Source organism: Conger conger, chromosome 17, assembly GCF_963514075.1.
Source record: "Conger conger chromosome 17, fConCon1.1, whole genome shotgun sequence".
Taxonomy (NCBI): Eukaryota; Metazoa; Chordata; class Actinopteri; order Anguilliformes; family Congridae; genus Conger; species Conger conger.
Genome location: NC_083776.1, coordinates 25,017,635 through 25,023,634, shown reverse-complemented (window position 1 = coordinate 25,023,634; position 6,000 = coordinate 25,017,635).

The following is a 6,000-nucleotide window of genomic DNA, read 5'->3' as shown; positions in this document are numbered from 1 at the left end:
TTTAAGAGAATAAATCCCAAGAAGCTCTGCCTGAAGGTATATTCATATATGCACCCATATTAAGAAGAGAATGCTACTTCAAAGTCTGCCATGTGTGAATATTAAACCACAGAGTTAACAATTACAGGAAATCTGCGACTCTTCAAGAGCTACCCAGAAGGGCTGCTCTTTGTAAGACATGAGGTGACTGCAATGCCAGTGTGAAAGCGGTAATCCTTTGGTTATTTTTATCGGTGTAGTAAACATTTCAATCATAGTGGTCACATTTAGCTGAACTATGCCCCAGGTTACAAAATCATTTTAATGCATCAATAACAACAAAGTGCATAAAGATTCCATACAATCTGACCTGCAGTCACAATATTTGATCAGAAAAAAATGGGCTGTACTGTAGCTCATATATTTGGAATATTTTACAAAATGTAATTTTGATTGGTTATTGTGACGATTTTCTACAATCTGTGAAGTTATTTACTAAACACTGAAATCCCATGTTAATATGCCAGATGGTTTAGGAAAGGTTTAAAACATTTTTGAGAAATTCAAAATAGCAGTGAATGCAGGCTAATTCCCTAGGAGTCATACAGTAAGTGCAATAAATGCAGGAATGTTTCTTGGGATATGGGAAATGTATACAGTGTGAAGACTTCACAGTTAATATTGTGAGATTTTTACAAATACATTTAAAATCACCGCAAATTCCAGCATGCTGCGGACTGACACCAACTCTGATGTGATTTCCTTGTGGTCTGTACATTTTGTAATAATAATAATTATTATTATTACATTTTTTTATCGTTACATTGTTAAATCTCAATGATGTAAGTAGTCGTTTGACATTTCAGTAGCTTGCAGCATATGACATAAAAAAGTATCAAAAAACAAAGAAAGGAAAGTGTCCAAAGAGCAAGTCAATGAAAGCCTTGTGTATGTCAAATGGATTCAGTGAAAGATTACATTTGTTTAAGTGCTAAACATTTCCAAAATTTGTAAAAATCTGTGGCTTGTTGTAGCTTTTGATTATATGGCAATGAAAACATTTGTATACATTCAAAAGTACTTATGTATCCATTGTATCAATATGCCCAATGATCTTTTTTAATTTTCCACCTTTCCCCCAAATTTGGAGATGCCACATGTAACTGTATCATTGCTGTAGCCTCCACCATTGACTTCTGAAAACATTCATAAGCACTTTGTCCTTGTGATGCATGTGATGTTAAGCTTTACTTTTCATCATATTGCAGATTGCATGTCGGTCGCACAGACATGAGTTTGAGGAAGACTAGTCACGTTCAGTCACCAGCTCAACCAATTGGAAAGGGGGGGGGGGGGGGGTTGCTTGTGCATGTTGAGGTTATGTAATCCCAGCCGACTGAAACTGATCTGACAAAAAATAAGAAATGTCTGATATGGTACAAGTCACTCATAACTGTAAACTGCAAAAATGTAATAGCTTCCAATAGCCTAAATTTTGCAGCCATTTCATCAAAGTCAAATAACTGTAATATAAACCTGGCCAGTGCACATAATTGATGCTTGCCCCCTAAAATAACCAGATAAACTATCCCATATTAAGTCAACACTTTGTCTGGAGGCGACACCAACCATATAGTGTGTTCCTAAGTCAAGCAATGCAGCATGAGAAAAGTACAAAATGAATTCTGCAGACTACATTCTGGTGATGAGAAGACTCATCCAATGCCTATTTTACCATATTTATTCGGTCAGTTGTATGCACTGTTTGAATGAGTCTTTGAACTCAGTGAAAAAGAAGCTTACAGTATTTTCAATCCTTCAATTTTGTCAAGAGGCGTTCTTTGTCTCTGTTCCAGCAGCATGTGCTTTTGAGTATTACTCTTGAGTATCATTGTATTTTCCTTTCCTTGAAATCCTTGACATGCCGTTTCTGGTGGTTTGGCAAGTACGATCAGAGGAATGTACTGATACAGCCTCAGGGGTCAGACAACAGGAGTTTGAAATCTGCAATGAAGTAACATAAGAACACTGCTTTGGTTGGGACACAAATACAAAATTACTGTAATTTTGTGGACCATGCTGGGGGTTGATATGAAATATTAGCCTAGCAAGCACATAGCCCCCAGCTTTCCTCAGCGAAGGTCACCTATATGTATGCACATATCATAAGGAGATCAAGATATCAAAGTGTGTACTGTTACAGGTTCTGCATCCACACTAATCATGTGTTTCATGTAAATATACTCAGTTCAGTGTTTAGGTCTTTGCCCAGCAGACATCTGGGCTTGTATGTGTATTTCATAGTACAGTGAGTATAAAACGTTTGACTTCCACCTGTTTTTCTAAAGGATCTAAATGTGGAAAAGACATTTTGAGTCACAAGGATAAAGCTCTCAACCCAGATTCACAACAGTGGGAATTAGTAATGGGATTAGTAAATTCTTAACAAAACGTTGACTTGAAATGAAGTAGAATGTAAAATATAGAATTGACTGTAGTGTTTCCATGTGAAAATGCAAAAGCAAACCATTAAGATTTTCATATTTATCTAAAGAGCAACGTTTTACTGTGGGCCAGCAATGACCAACCTATTGCGTTAAAGAAGCATTGTACTGGTGAACAACCAAACCATTTTTCATCCCACTCATGCATTTCTCAAGCCTGTAGATGTTGTTCTTCATGGCAGTAAATGGATAAAATTGCATCTTGTTTTATAGGTTATTTGTCACTAATTTACTTTGACTTCTGCTCCTCTGTACAATACAACGTGTGTTTTGTGTAAATCTGTTTATTTTTGTGACGTACGAGTAGCTGATTATCATAGTTTCCAACAAAATGATTTGAAAGAGTATTTTTTAAGGTAATCAACAGCAATTAAGTGCTTGTTATTTTAGCCTGAGTTTAGTCAACATTTTTCCAAAACATATACTGATGAATAAAGGCTAACTATTCTTTCTTAAGGAACAGTAGCGAAAGTTATTTTTGGTGATTGCTGATCTTGCCAAATTATGTTTCTGAAAAAAATATTACTTGCATTTACTTGTGATAAATGTTAGAAAATGTTGATTCAACAGTAGTATTATATATTTTTTCTGTGAACAGTAATTGAAAAATTCTAATTGGGATACTTAAAAAAATATTTGGATTAGCCTTCTGTAAAATACAAAAGTGAACTTACATGCAATGTGTTGTATTCAATATTTCAACAATGATGGTTATTTTTAAAGGGTTTATTTTGTTAAAACTACATTTTATTTGTAAACCAAGATAAGTTATTGCATCATTAAACTATTGACCTTGATACACAGGAGTTATCTTTTCTTCACTCTTAAAAAGGTAGCCTAATGAAATGTTATTGTGGAAACCACCACTGCACTGCTCACTAGCACTCCGACACTGAAACTGAAACTAAATATTATATCTTCCTGGACCATTAGACTTACCTGGGCCCTGTTTCACAAAGCAGGATTACTGACCTAGCTGGATAACTGCACTAAACCTGCACCCCTCCAAAATCTAGAACACAAAGTAAAAAGAGCTCTTCCGGGTTTAATGCACAATTATCCAGCCTACTCTGTAATCTTGTTTCATGAAACGCCATCCAAAACAGTAACTTCAGCCAATGCAAATTAACTATGCAAGGGTTTACTTGCAATATTCCTTCAAAGAGGTATATGAACACAATACAGTACAGAATATTAGAAAATACCACTACACAATTAAACTAGCTAATCAATATACTCCCACTTTAATAAGAAAGTAGGCTACAGAGCTGTACCCAAAGTTATCAGAATAGAAATATCCAGCATGAACTTTAATTATGGGCTGCTAAACAACTTTTCTAAGCAGAGGTCAGATTCAAACAGAAAACAGGTGTGTCTTTACAAAGCAGCAGACCACCGTACATGACAAACAAAACAGGTAAGCCTTCAATGGCTCAGTTTCCTTACTTCACTGAACACAGGGATGAGCAGGGACCTGCCACATACCCATACCCACATACCCATCTTATACCCTGTTGGATTCCTAGTCACAGTTTTCACACACAGCTTGGTTTCTGTCCTGGACGTTCTGTAGGTCATGTGATAACTGTAGTACATATGTCTTATATGGCTGCACCACCATAATGCGTTTTCTTCTTTACAGTCTGCATGCCTTAGAGCGGCCTGCTACTATTGGTACAAATGTGAATTCTGCCATCTGAAGGGTAAATTGAAGGGTGCGAAGAGAATGTACCCAAAAGGTTATTGTCGCTGTTCAAAGAGAAAACAGGAATAGAGACATGTGGGTTAGATGATGTTAGAATCAAAATCATAATCACAAAACTGTCTAAGAAATAGTTATATTTGTAAGGAGAGCAAACATTTTTCCGAAAGACCCCAAGTGCTTGAGCGGCCCTCTGCATGTCTTTCACCTTCCTGTTGGATCCATGGACTACAGTTTAAACTGTGTATACTACATCATCTTTAACTGCACATGAATGAGGCCTAATTCAACAGCTATTTAGAACAAAAAAAAAGCCTGCTTTTATACCTCTGATCATTTGTTTGTGTGTGACTCCCTTTAATGGTGTGTTTTCACTCTAAAAACCCCCATCTGCTCGTTTAAGCAGTACATTTGAGCTGAGGAGGTTTAAGGTGAATATGGTATTTCCTGTGAATGGTGGAGAGGGATACACATTGCTGCAGCTGGAGGTCACACCCAACCACACCCACAGGTACTGTGCTGCTCAGCGTTCACCTGCACCCGAGACCCAGAGTTTCACGTGCAAAAACTGTAAACTGTACGTTTTTCACAATTCTAAGCTAATTTATGTTCCAATAATAATAACATGCACAATGATATATTATACAACTACAATACAATTAATAATATTAATAGAGGGCACTTTTTAATGAATAGAGATGAGAAATATACAAAGGGCTTTTGTGAAGTGTTCCAGCTTCTACAAAAGTCTTTGTGAGCAGAGAGATCATTTACTGCCGGCCTAATCATTTATCAAGCACTTCAAACGGTGAATATTCCTGCCAACCCACAATGAGATGGCACTCATTCTGAAGGGTTACTCAAACCACAAATGGCAGTCCAATATTATTGCTGTGCTTCTCAGTGTACATGCCTTAGAAAGCTTAAGGGAAGAAAATAAATCTTGCCTTTTTAAGTTAAAGTTAAGACTATTGTCATAGACAGCATACAATGAACATTCATTCCCAATAACATAAAACATATTAAAAATCCCGCCATGGTAAATAGGAGGAAATGTTTTTTCCCCCATGAGTTATACTGTATGTGATTAGGTTAGAGTAATAAACAGATGAGCATTTTTTTAGAGGTATTAAAAAATGAAGGCGGTAAAGGTGATCATAAAACTCATGGTGCATTGCGCTGTAATTGTAACATGGCAGCTAGCCTCACTTGTCATGCTCATAAGCTTGCAGAACTAAGCTGGCAGCTAACTAGCTTGTAACATCATGATGGGGATGGACATCCCAGTGCTAGCAGTTGAAATGTTTAAGTCCTTTAATATTACTTCCCTCTTTGTAAATGGAGATTAGTCAATTCTGAGGCACGATTTGGTGATTATAAGGTGGGCAAGTTGTATGCAAGGGTTGGTTTATAAAAAGTAATTGCAAGAAATGTTAGTATTTAGGTGTGTGAGAGGAATTAGTCTTGATTAACCTTATTTTTTTCTCTGTTTCATTTGTTTTTCATTCTTTCTTTTTGTTTTCCATTATTCATTTAATCATTTCTGTCAGTTACTCTTTTTCACTGTATTTATTTTTACCCTCACTGTCACTTCATCACCTTCAGATGTCTTGACCTCACACTACCACGACCCTGTGCCAAAATGCTGTTCAACATACACTCACCGAGCACTTTATTAGGTATTTATGAGACTTACTTTTCAGACTTCTACTGCTGTAGCCTATCCACTTCGAGTTATGATGTTCAGAGATACTCTTTTGCATACCACTGTTGTAATGTGTGGTTATTTGCGTTACCTTCCTGTCAGCTTTGACC